Source organism: Tachyglossus aculeatus, chromosome 8 (assembly GCF_015852505.1).
Source record: "Tachyglossus aculeatus isolate mTacAcu1 chromosome 8, mTacAcu1.pri, whole genome shotgun sequence".
NCBI classification, from domain to species: domain Eukaryota; kingdom Metazoa; phylum Chordata; class Mammalia; order Monotremata; family Tachyglossidae; genus Tachyglossus; species Tachyglossus aculeatus.
In genome coordinates this window covers 10,241,049-10,254,563 of record NC_052073.1, presented here as the reverse complement: position 1 = coordinate 10,254,563, position 13,515 = coordinate 10,241,049, and the positions used below count along the sequence as shown (strand labels likewise).

General features: G+C 42.9%; 1 protein-coding gene across 3 annotated transcripts in view; it reads right to left on the bottom strand.

Moving 5' to 3' along the window:
* The window catches only part of PTPN1 (protein tyrosine phosphatase non-receptor type 1), a 74,019-nt gene that overhangs the window by 44,886 nt on the left and 15,618 nt on the right, over positions 1-13,515 (bottom strand). The window contains exon 1 of one of the 3 annotated variants that reach the window (XM_038750142.1): positions 10,277-10,297. The exons of the other annotated variants lie outside the window; for them this stretch is intronic. The gene's annotated coding sequence lies outside the window, so the exon portion shown is untranslated. Of the gene's footprint in view, positions 1-10,276; positions 10,298-13,515 lie in introns of those variants that run through there. 3 annotated transcript variants of the gene reach the window in all.

Genomic DNA, 13,515 nt, shown 5'->3' with positions numbered 1-13,515 from the left:
CAATCTTGTCAGGTCCAGGGTACATATGGGATTCTTAGACATTTGAAATGAGATCAGCTCATCTGCTAATTTTCCCATTTTTCTCCAGCAACACTTCCTGTGACAGTGTGTCAATTTCCAACGGTGATAACTCCCACCTAAGAGTATCTCCGTCTCTCACCACACCACCACCCCTCCCAAAACTTTAACTCAGAATTTTTGCATTTGGGCAGTTTTGATCAAAAACACACCACTCATCAAAACAGGTTTCCTTCTTTGATTAAACTGACATTGAAGAACCGGGCAGCATTTAACTGAAAGACCAGTGTTGATCACTGGCATTTCTGCCCTGCTTCTGTTAGTTGAGCAAAGCAATAGAGTCATTGGAAAGATCCTGGAAAACAGGGCCACGCCTATGGACTGAAGTCCTCTACAATGTCCACAGGCCGCTTTCCCAAAGTAAACAAGGAGAAGGTGACCCCAACAAAGGGAGAGAGGGTGATAGCTTTGTGAGTGTGTATGTATCCCCGTCCCAGCTCTGCTTCCCACCTGCTCTCTGCCAACACACTCACGCAAAACCTGCCAGGGACAGCTTATTTGCACTCCCTAGAATACTATGACCACCTGTCCTACTTCTAAGAAAGCAGCATGGCCTAATGGAAACAGCATGAGCCTGGGAGGTTCTGGGTTCTAATCTCAGCACGGACACTTGCCTGCTGTGTGACCTTGGGCAAGTCATTTCACTTCTTTATATGCTTCAGTTTCCTCAACTGTAAAATGGGGATGAAAAACCAATTTTCCCTCCTACTCAGACTGGGAGCCCCATGTGGGATGGGAACTATGCCCAACCTGATTAACTTGTATTTACACCAACATTTAAAACACTGTAACACACAGTACGCACTTAAATACCATCATTATTATAACTTATGAAAGTTACCTGGATTACCCTGGGCAGAGCACTGTATTAAGTGCTTGGGATAGAGTTAGGATTTCCCCCTGTAGACTGTATGCTCCTTGAAGGCAGGGATCACATCTAGCAACTCTGTTGTACTGTACTCCCCCAAACAGTACAGTGCTCTGCACCCAGTAAGCATTTAATAACCAGAGTTAATTAGTGGTAGCCAGCAGGCCATGTACTAAGATCAACTCAAATCTTTTATATTTCTCTACTATTCAGACCAGAGAAAGTGGAGTCATCCTACAGAGCTTGTGCTACTTATTAGCAATAAGAGGCAGTTCTCTGCCAGTGTTTATTATAGCACTCGAGACCATTTTAAATGGCTAGTCTTGCTTCCTTCTAGTCATACCAAGAAGTCACCACATTATATGTTGCTATGTATTTTGGGGAATAGGAACTGGTTAGAACAGGCAGCTTTTGTATGAATATGAAAAAAGGGAACAGCAGAACATTCCTCTTTATGCATGAGTCATGTTTCATTCAGAACAGGAATAATTGGAAAAAACAAGTAACAAGTCTGGCTAATGAAAAAAAAAGTTGTCTTTAGGTTAAGCAAAAATCATGTCTTACTCTTACTAAACTACTCCTAGGACCTAGTATAGGTCTCCAGGCACGGCAGGCATTCAATAAATGCTACTTAGTACATGAAAGGAAGAATGATTTAAAAAGTGGTATTCTTGGAGTCCTTACTGTGTAAGGAGTGCTGTACTAAGTGCCTGGGCAAGTACGACGAAGTTGGCAGGCAAGTTCCCTACCCACAAGGAGCTTTGAAGGGGTGAGGGGCATTACAATGAATTTCAGATTTGTACATAAGTGCAGTGGGGCTGAGGGTGGGATGAATATCAAGTGCTTGAAGGGTACAGATCCAAGCGCATAGGTGATGCAGAGGAAAAGGTGGTAGAGGAAGTGAGCACTTGGGGAGGGCTAAGATGTAATTTTAACATAATAATAATAATAATAATGGCATTTATTAAGCGCTTACTATGTGCAAAGCACTGTTCTAAGCACTGGGGAGGTTACACGGTGATCAGGTTGTCCCACGGGGGGCTCACAGTCTTCATCCCCATTTTACAGATGAGGTAACCGAGGCACAGAAGTGAAGTGACTTGCCCAAAGTCACACAGCTGACAACTGGCAGAGTGGGGATTTGAACCCATGACCTCCGACTCCAAAGCCCGGGTTCCTTCCACTGAGCCATGCTGCTTCTCTCTCAAGGTGGGGGAGAGTGGTGGTCTGCTGATATAAAGTGAGGGAGTTCCAGGCCAATATGAGGACGTGGGCAAGGGATCAGTGGCAAGATAGACGACATTGAGGTACAGTGCGTCGTTGGCGTTAGCGAAGTGAAGTGTGAGGGCTGGGTGGTAGTACGAAATCAGTGAGGTGAGATAGGCGGGGACAAGCCGTTTGAGCACTTTAAGGCCGACAGTAAGAAACTTCAAGTACCGGAAGGTCATTTTCCTTTGGTTTAAAGCACAAATGACATGTCAAAACTGCTGGAAGTTTTTGCTATCCCCACCACCTTCTAATCTGCCAATGTAACCCAGGATGCCGCGCCTAGCATTCACAGTTATTGCTTTGGCTTGGGCAGGAGGAGCCGGATAATGTTCCTTTATAATTGGTCAACTGGGCTACGGTGCCGCCCAGAGGTGGGCATCAAAGAAGATTAGGACTGAACCTACCGATTCGGCAACCCCTTCCAGCCCCTGCTACACCATCATGCCATGGAGAGGAACCACCAGTGCCACCTTTCCCCTTCTCCCTCTGTTTTTTTTTTTGCCATCACTGCCTGCTTTCCTTCCCCCATCTGCTTGCCCCTCTACTTTACCCTGTTTCTTTCCTTCTTGCTTTCACCATAATTTTCTCTCTTCCTTGTTCACACCTCTTCCTCTGGGAACAATGGTGATGAGAAAGAAGAAGTCAAAGTACCAAGGAGAGGAGTGGGCCAGAGAAGAGGCAGAAAGAGCGATGGTTTAGGATGGAAAGTACTAAAATAGCTGTACTCTAAAGGGATTGTTCCTTTCACCTAGATCATTTCTCCTCTTTCCCGTTCCTGCTAGGAAGTGGTTCCCAGATGTGGGGAGCCTAACAACTCTGAAGACTAAGGGGGAGTAAAGATTGGAGGAAGGAATACAAACAACCTTTGTTAGGCTGATGATACAACCCTAGGAGCAGAAAGTTAAGAAGATCTGAAGGGCTTATTATTAAAAGTTAAGGAACAGAGCAAAAAGATGGGCCTACATTTGAATGTCAAGGAAAAAAAAATCATGACAACTGGAGTTTTAACACATTTGTAGGGCACAAAGAGAAGATTGAAATAGTTGACTTTTTCCCTCCTGGGATTGATAATCAATAATAAAGGAACTAGTAGCCAAGAAATACGCCAAAGACTAATGTTAGGAAGACTTGCTATGAAGAGCCTGGAAAAAGTCATGAAATGTGCTGATGTAACAACTGCCACAAAAATACAAATTGTCAACTCTACGGTGTTTCCAGTGACAAGGTATGGATCTGAGAGCTGAATAGGGAAAAAACAGGGAAGAACATCGATTCTTTTGAAATGTGGTGTTGGAGAAGGCTTTGTGAATACCATGGACTGCCCAGAAATCAAATGGATTTTAGAGCAAATTAATCCTAAGTGGTCTTTGGAAGGCCAAATGACTTAGATTAGTATAGTTTGGACAAATAATCAGGAGGACTAATTCTCTGCAGAAGACACTTAATGCTGGGAAAAGTCCGGGGAAAATGTGGAAGAGGCAGAGCAGCAGCTAGATGGATAGAGGCCACAACAACAACAGAAGAACCGTTAGAACGGTTGAGGATTATGGTAGAAGACAGGACATTCTGGAGAAAGTATATCCATGGAGTCCTCATGAATAGGAAATGACTTGAGGGCACACAATAACAGCAACAACTCTCGTTTCTTCTGGGGGCCTGTGGTGCAAGCCCCTAGAGGGCAGGTACATGCTAAGTACCGTGCTCTGCACAAAGTAAGAAATCAAGGTACAAAGTAACTCTCCACAGTTCACAGCAACAGGGTGAGGGTGGCAGATTTAAAACATCAAGGAAACACTTTGCACAGTGGATTGTAAGCACAGGGATCTACCACCACAGGAAGACGAGATCAGTAAGTTCAAGAGGCAGTTGGATAAACTCATGGATAAGTGATCCACAAAGGGATGCTAAAGGAAAAATGAAGGTTGTTGGTTGACTGATTTGCTTGACTGATCTCCAGCACATTACAGTGCTTGGCATATAGTAAGCACTTCAATATCACAATTATTATTATTATTATTATTTTATTATTATTAATACGACAGAGCTCTCAGCAACAGATGTCATGGAGGACAATCATTCGACACAGTTCCTTCAAGAATCTTGTTGCCACTAGCGGAGGAAAAATATCGGACTGGACGGACCAACCACTAGGCTGGCCCAGTAATAGCATTTCTTACTTTTTAGGCTCAGCACTTTGCTGACCTCCTTGGCTGCTGCTGCCCAACTGGATCGATGATGTGGGCAATGACCTCAAGACCTTTTACCTGAGTTGTGACAAAGAGGTCAACAATCTGTGCTGAGGAAGAAAACACCCTCTAGTCATCTCCAAAAGCAAAAACGGGGCACTGGAAATCCCAAGAAATAGGGCAACACTTCCCCTGCCAGGCAAGACAATGGGACATACACACAAATGCTGTTAATAAATATTTTGCTTTTCCCCATTTTGTATTGTACTTGCCTACCTGCAAATTAAGGAACATTTTCGAGATGGATCACACAAAAATGTAAACAAAAACAAAAGATAATAATAATAATAATAAATAGCATTTGTTAAGCACTTACTTTGTGCCAAGCACTGTTCTAAGTGCTGGGGGGGATACAAGGTAATCAGGTTGTCCCACACGGTGCTCACAGTCTTAATCCCCATTTTCCAGATGAGGGAACTGAGGCACAGAGAAGTTAAGTGACTTGCCCAAAGTCACACAGCTGACAAGTGGCAGAGCCGGAATTAGAACCCATGATCTCTGATTCCCAAGCCCGTGCTCTTTCCTCTGAGCCACGCTGCTTCTCAGAACACAGCCTCAGATACACAACCATCCCCACAGAAACGTGCTAACCAAAACAAGATTTGGGAATCATTGCTATAAAGACTGCCCCCTCACCTTTTCCTTTTCTAGACTGTGAGCCCACTGCTGGGTAGGGACCATCTCTATATGTTGCTAACTTGTACTTCCCAAGCACTTAGTACAGTGCTCTGCACACAGTAAGCGCTCAATAAATACGACTGAATGAATGAATGAAGAGTAAGGTGTCATGCAACAAACAGGAGTAAAGTAGCAGTTTGTTAAATGGTCAGTGACACCACCACTAACTGTACTTAGATCCTGCCATCACTAGGTCATTCTGATGGTATATTTGATGGTTTCCATTAAATGATCACCTCCTGGCAGCAAGGATTAAGTAATCACAAGATGAATCCCAACTGACTAAACATGGAGTTGTTCAGTAAATGCTTACTTGTCAGGCACAGCTCCTTTTCCCAAGCAGAAGCCTGTCTACAACCTTTCCATCATTTCAGTAGCAACAGCGGTAAAATTTGTCTAGAGACAAGATCAGAGAATCTGGGATTTGACTCTTTAATGCTCAAATAAAGCAAATTTGCACACAGCAAGTTGCACACAACTCTCTAAACTGAAAACTCCTCATTTTGTGTTGCTGACTGGGGCCCTTTTAGAATTGGGATCACGTTAACTAACCTGGTCAGCCTACCTCATGGCAACCCTAACTTTAGATGCTTGGACTGGGTTGGCATCTACTCAGTTTAGGGCTCAACATTCCAGAATATTCCAAAATTCTCAAGGTCATGGGGAAGGCCAGCAAGCTTGGGATACGGGTCCTGACAGTCATCAAAAATAAGGTCGGTGTAACAATAGACCTTAAATAATGGAATGGATTGAGATCTTCCCACTACCTCTCATCATGTGGTCAGAAAGTTCAAGGAAAAAAAAGTTTTATATCAGTGCCCAATTTTTTGGAGTATGATTATTAAAAAGTTAGCAACTGTTATATACCTTTACAGATCTGGAGTTCCTATTGCTAGTTCAGAATCAGGTTTCAGCTTACTTCATGTGAAAAAAGACAAAAGTCACAATTAAGCTCAGATGTCACATGAAATAGCAAAAAAAAAAAAAAGTATGTATTGGCCCCGGACTTTGTGAGTTTCTAAACCAACTAGGAGAAGAAAACGGCACAAAATCCCAGATGTCTGAAACCAAACACAGAAATAAGGTCCACACAACTGGTGTTTTTGCATATAGCTGCAAAACGGGAGAAATGATCAATCACTTTCTACTATTCATTTTTGCTTCTTGCTCCAAAACAGAGGTAGAGCAGCATCTGAGAACTGTCAAATAACACTGGTCAACAACTCTACATTAGATATAGACTACACAGATAGAATTCCTAGTTATGAACTTAGGTATTTTTTTATGGCATTTTAAGCACTTACTATGTCCCAGGCACTGTACTAAGCACTGGTGTAAATACAGTTCATGTCCCACAATGGAGCTAAGTCTTAATCCCCATTTTAAGGATGAGGTAACAGGCACACAGAACTGACATGACTTGCCCAAGGTCACACAGCAGACAAGTGATGGAGACAATATGAGAACTCCTGGCCTTCTGACTCAGGCCAGTATCATCACACTTCCAAATCTGGATGTAAGCAAACAAAAGGAACCAGCACATATGTTCGGACTTTACATTCAAACACTGTCCTCTGTCCTTCCCTCCCCTCAAAAAACTGGTGGTCCTCATATCAACTTCCAGGACCAAACCTACCAGAATGAAGGTTAGATGTGTGGTTAAGATTCCTCAATGATGTTGGTTCTTGGAATCAGACCTGGGAAGGGAAACAGCACTCGGGCCCTAAATAGCCCAGACCACCAACTTTGTCCTAATCTCATCTATCTAGCTGTCGACCCCTTTCCCACATCCACCCTCTGGCCTGGAACTCCCTCCCATCCATATACACCAGACCACTGCTCTCCCCACCTTCAAAGCCTTAATTAAGGTCACATGTCCTCCAAGAGGCCTTCCCTGATTAAACCCTCTCTTCCCCAGCTCCCTCTCCCCTCTGCATCATCTACGCACTTGGGGCTGTACCCTTTCGGCAGCTGGCATTCACCCCACTCTCAGCCCCACAGCACTTATGTACAAATTTACCAATTATTTATATTACTGTCTGTCTCTCCCTCTGGACTGTAAGTTTGCTGTGGGCAGGGAATGTGACTACCAACTCTATGGTACTGTACTCTCTCAAGTACAGTAATATATACCACTGATTAAAAGTTGTTTGATGGTGAATGGGCCAGGAGAGTTCAAAAACAAAAACAAACAAAAAGATATCCTCCTACAAAACAAATGCCTTCCAAATAACTGCATATTAGTCTGTGGATGACTTAGGCGATCACTGTAATCAGCCTGAACAAGTCACATGCAGTATTATTTTGGTACGTACTTGAAAAAGCATAAGCACTTAGATTCTCCAGTGAATTAACATTTTTCCAAAGTTGTTCCTATTACGAGCTCAGTAATAGAGCCACCTGATTCAATTTCTTAACCACCAAAAACAGCTCACACAAATGTCACCACATGATAGTCACATCAGACTGCAGGAGGATTGGAAAAAGAAAAAAAAAAGGATCCAACTGCTCCAAAATGAGAAGAGGAAGGGGTAAGGAATTAAAATATGCTTTTATCTTTGTGTGTCTTCAAGGACATTTCTCCTCCTAGCAGATTCTTGTGAGAACTGTCCTATCCCATTACCTTGTTTACACTTTATCTTAATAGGTGGCAGGCTATGTTAAGAGAACCTACACCTCCTGTGACTTTTTTGAGCTTCCAGGATTTGGAAAACCGTATAACTCTAAGAGGAAGCTTAGAAGTTAGATACCTAGAACATGGTCAATTGTACACACCCTCTATCCCACAAGGCTGTTTTTTGTTGGGTTTTTTTTATGGTATTCATTAAGCACTTACTATGTGCCAGTCACTGTACTAAATGCTGGAGTAGATACAAACTATTCACGTTGGACACTTTGTTTCACTGTTGCACTTCAATATTCGGTAACAAAAAGAAATTAATGGCTGTAGACATCTTGCTCTCTCGCTTGCCCTTAGAGAGTGAGGGAATTAAAAACCGGTATGTGGTACATTTTTTTAGGGTTTCAACTGTCAATTTAGAGGGACTTTAGGTGCCAAATAAAGCCTCATAAATGCACAATAGTGTTTTTCTAGACTATCCTCATGAGAGAAATTGACATAAGAAATCCATGAACACCTTGAGATTGAATATGCAGTTCTAGCCTTGTTTTCAGCATCCTTTGGGCAACTTACTTAAACTCCCTGGGATTTGGTTTCAGCTATATTATGCTTTTTAGGAAGGGTGATTGGGAGGCCTATCAAATAGAAAAAAAAATAAAAGATGCAAAAATCAAATGTAAAATGCTTTGAGTTATGACAGCCACAGTTGTGAGTGCAATGCTTATAATAATAATAATAATGCCATTTATTAAGCACTTACTATGTGCAAAGCACTGTTCTAAGCGCTGGGGAGGTTACAAGGTGATCAGGCTGACCCATGTGGGGCTCACAGTCTTAATCCCCATTTTACAGATGAGGGAACTGAGGCCCAGAGAAGTGAAGTGACTTGCCCAAAGTCACACAGCTGACAAGTGGCAGAGTCTGGATTTGAACCCATGACCTCTGACTCCAAAACCCGGGCTCTTTCCACTGAGCCACGCTGCTTCTCCAGTGCTTCGTACACTATAAGTGCTTTAATAAAGACCACAAAAAGAGAGGGGAGAGGGAGAGACAATGCAGACCTCGTAGCAAGACGATACTCACTGTTCATGTTATTCCCTTAGGGATAAACCTTTGGCTTCCCGAAGAGCTCCAACCAGTTTGCACAGTAAAGAGTGTGCCTGCTGTGTACGCCACAGATAATCATCACCGCTTGAGATTAGGAAACATTGGAAAGTATGAATTTATTTTATAAAGAATTTGGCCATCATCACCGGAGAAGTTCTTGGCTTTAATTTGCGACGGCGTCTCTGGGGGGACGGACATCGCATACGATTTTCTGCTGCGGTACGTCAGCGGAGATAACTTTTTTTTTTTTTAATCAGAGGCTCCTGCAGAACATCTGTCCTGCTACTTCCTCTCAAGAGTGAGAGATGATGGGCAGGAGAGTGAGATGGGAAACCCAGGTACACAAGGGAGGTACTGCAGGTGGGGCTGGGAAGGAGCCAGCAAGTCAGGGCTCTACCTATGTGAGTCACCCCAGCGCACCGGCCTCGCCTCTCTCAAGCTGCAATGGGCTGGCGCTGGCACTCGGGCCATGGCTCCAGTGGTCTCCACCACCTTCACTTCCCCTTTTTCACCCCAATCGCAACAGAACTCAGCGTGGCTCAGTGGAAAGAGCACGGGCTTGGGAGTCAGAGGTCATGGGTTCTAATCAGCTGTGTGACTTTGGGCAAGTCACTTCATTTCTCTGTGCCTCAGTTACCTCATCTGGAAAATGGGAATTAAGACTGTGAGCCCCATGTGGGACAACGTGATTACCTTGTATCTACCCAGCGCTTAGAACAGTGCTTGGCACATAGTAAGGGCTTAACAAATACCAAAATTATTATTATTATTCTACAATTACTATCCATCATTATTTCAATGCTATCATTTTGCTTTTTCTGGTCCGATTAAACATCTTTATAATGCTAATTTTAGCTATGATGCCCCTAACTTGGATTAGACGGTGTTTTAGTGAAACACTAAGGGTGTTTCCAAGCAAGGAAAGCCGGAGAGAGGTGCTTGGGGGTACATTTTAATCAGCTAATGGCATTTACTGAGTGCTCACTGTGTGCACAGCATTGAACTAAGCACTTGAGAGAGTACAATATAACAGAGTTGGTAGACACGTCCCCTTGCCCATAATGAGCTTACAGTCTAGAGGTGACCAATCATCTAACTTTCGATTTAGGCAAAGCAATAGAAAAAGCAACTCCACTGGCTAAATAGCCTATAAGGAATGAATGGTCTGATTAGACAATTCCTAACAGACCAATAAGATGTTTCTTTTGAAACAGTGCATTGTTTAGCCAAGAAAAACTGAAAATCTTAAGTGCTTAGTACAGTGCTCTGCACATAGTAAGGGCTCAACAAATACGATTGATGATGAAAATCTGCCCAGCTTCAAAATTCAGCAAAAAAAACACTACAAACCTTTAAAAGGGGACAAAAGGGGAGTACTGATCGAAGTATATAGACATTCAATTTTGGTACCTCCAGAAGGCATGTTTTAATGTCACCGAGTACAGAGTCAGTACCTGTAATAAAAGATTAAAATTAGCTCAAGCCACAAAACAGCCGGCTATTGCACTCTGTGTTCAGGTTGTGAAACCAACATTTAAGTTTAACATTTTAGTAACTTGTTAGGCCCAAAGGCTATTGCAAAAAATAAGGGTAGTAAAGCTAAAGCAGCATGGCCTAGTTGAAAGGGCATGAGTCTGGGTGTCAGAGGACCTGGACTCTGATCTTGGTTCTTCCACTTGCATCCCGTGTGACCCTGGGGAAGTCAACTAACTTCTCTGTGCCCTAGTTTTCTCATCTGTACAATGGGGATTCAATACCTGTTCACCCTCAAACTAGAATGTGGGCCTGAGGTGGGACAGGGACTGCATTCGACCTGAATACCTATTATCTACCCTAGTGCTTACTTCAGTACCTAGTACATAGTAAAACACTTAAATATCAGAATTATTATTGTGATATGAAAATATACAATAGACTTCCTCTCTGATGAAAAGAATCAGTCCTACAAATGAGAAGCCTACTTATGAGAAGGTATTTTAGTCATCATTAATCTAAGAATCAAACACAGAGTACGCCACTCGGCAGTAGAGTAGAAATTGGATTTTAAAAAATATGGTTCCCTGAAGAAAATGTAAATTCATGAGGCAGAAAGACAACTAGGCAGAGCAGATAAAGAGCCCATCAGCTGGTGCACCCTAGGAATGAGAGTTTGCCACATGTCCAGTGTGTCAGACAAACCAATCATATGCACTAGTACATTCTAAATTGGGACATGGAAAATGATCACTTTACTTTCCCCATGTTCCACCACCATTCCAATCCTTCTTAATGCACTGGAAAAGCTTAAAAATCAAAGGCTTGTCATATCAAATCTCAGCAATATGGCCTAGTTTATGCTTATTTCAATAGAAAATTGAATGCTGTTATAGAATACTCTCCTTCGCGCTTAGTACAGGGTTTTCTGCACAAAGTAAGTGCTCAATAAATATGAGTGACTGACTGATAATCCCTCACCCCAACCGCCCCCTGGGTAGAAAACCATGTGCAGTGATGGGGCTCTAGTCTGGATTTCTAGGCTCTATTCCTGCAGGCTTCACCGGGGATAGTGCCAAACTGCACTTCTAATCTGCTCAGGGAGTTGAAACAAGACTCTACGTTTCACTGCATTTGTGCGTGAGAACTCTTAGTGTTTCGCTACCTTCATGGGACTGGACCTGGCTAGAAACCTGTTTACAGACTTTACGACCTGCCACCACCCAGGGTTTCAAAAGACACTCCAAAGCGGCCCTAGGGACAACTCTGCTTCAGTTTAGTTCAACCCTACCGCTGGAACTTATCGTTCTTTAAATTGTTATCTCTTCCAAGAAAGGGGTTGCCCAAACATGCAAACAAATGTTTTAAAAGTATACAACAAATTTACTCAGAATGCTGGTAGATTAGGAAGTCCAGGAAATGAGTGATTAACTTTTAACAAACAGATCGTAGTTCTACAACAGTAGACTACTAGTACTAATAATAATCGTATTTGTTAAGTACTATGTACCAATCGCCATACTAGGTAGCAGATGGGACACAGTCCCTTGTCCTACAAGGAGTCGAGTCTAAGAGGGAGAACAGGTAAATACTGGATACTTATCCAGTAGCTACTTTACTGATTAGGAAACTGAGGCACAGAGAAATTGAATGGCTTGCCCTAGGTCGTAGAAGGCAAAGGCAGAGGCAGGATTAGAACCCCAGTCCCTAAATCAAAGAACATAAGTCAATGCAGGAATAAAGTGTAAACATTCTCTATTCTCGAACTCATCTAAGAAAAAATTAAATGACCTTGGAACATTTGAGGAAAACATTCCACTAGGTTCTTCTCTAGATCCTCTCAGTCAACACTTAAGATATTTAGCTGAGGCCACAATCAATCAATGGCAATTGAGCACTTACTGTGTGCAGGGCACTGTACTAACCACTCAGGACACTAAATACAACTGAGTCAACAGATACATTCAGAGCCCACAAGTAGGTTACCATCTAGAGGAGGAGACAGGCATGAAAATAAATGAAGTACAGCGACATTTCCTTTCAACACTTATCCAATGGCATCCAACCTTCCCAACGTTATTTGGGAAAGGAGACGGTTCCAACTACAGCCTCAGAGAGGTGACAAAAAGCAGATTCTTGGCCTCCATAGAGTTTGAACTTTCAAAGCCCAGGGATTTGAACTTTGTTTTAAAATTTTTTTACTGGCTATTGTGCAGTTAGGGATATTTCAGTTCTGTTTTAAAGAGTTGGACTCCGCTCCCCCCACTCCAGTTCTTTCTCATATTTTAGATGGGGAGCTTCCAGTCAGTGGTACTTATTGAGCACTTTCTATGTGCAGAGCACTGTAGTAAGCACTTGGGAGAATATATTACAACAGAGGTGGTATACACATTACTTATTACTAATAACAGTCGTGAGCCCACGAGCTCACAGTAGAGGGGGAGAATGCTGCAAGTGCACAGACATTGTGCACTTTCAAAATTTTCTTGGCGTTACCTGTTAAACAGGTTAGGGATGAGCACAGGAAGCTCTCTTCCGAACCTGAGACTGAAATTAAGTGAATAATTTAAAGAGCCAAGATTAGCTCCTAGAGTAACGGCAGAACGGATGTTGGTTACTGGACACAGCTGTGCCTATGCAGGGCTGGGTTCAGGGAAGGCCTGGACATTCCTTACTTCTTGTTATCTAAAATAGGCTCCTTTCGATATATTTGACCCCAGGGAGTTGGCAGTCTTTAACGCAGTTTCTGAGGAGGGGCGGGGGAGAGGAGACAGAGTGGGGCCCTGGATTGCGTTTTTTTTTGCAAGACTGAGAATTAGGGTGTTTTAATCACTCTCAGCTCACTGAGTTGAAAGTTTTCCAGAAGATGGAAACTGTTCTCTGTGACACTTGTTTCTAGCTTTGAGTTTGTGTGCCTGAACATGGCTGCAAGGAATGGGGTGAACAAGACCCAGAGAGAATACACTGCTTCATTTTACTCCGTTAGTGATGGAGAAAGGATCAAGCAAAACACCTCCAATTCTTCTGTAGGCAGCCATATCGCCACAGTGGCCTTCTTCAAATCATGACCCACTTCTTGGGCTGGCCATTTTTTTTAGGAGTGGCCAGAGCCTAGATCAACTGATGTAGTCTATGGCCCACCCCTGGAGAGGCCTTGATGCTCTTCTCTGGATCTG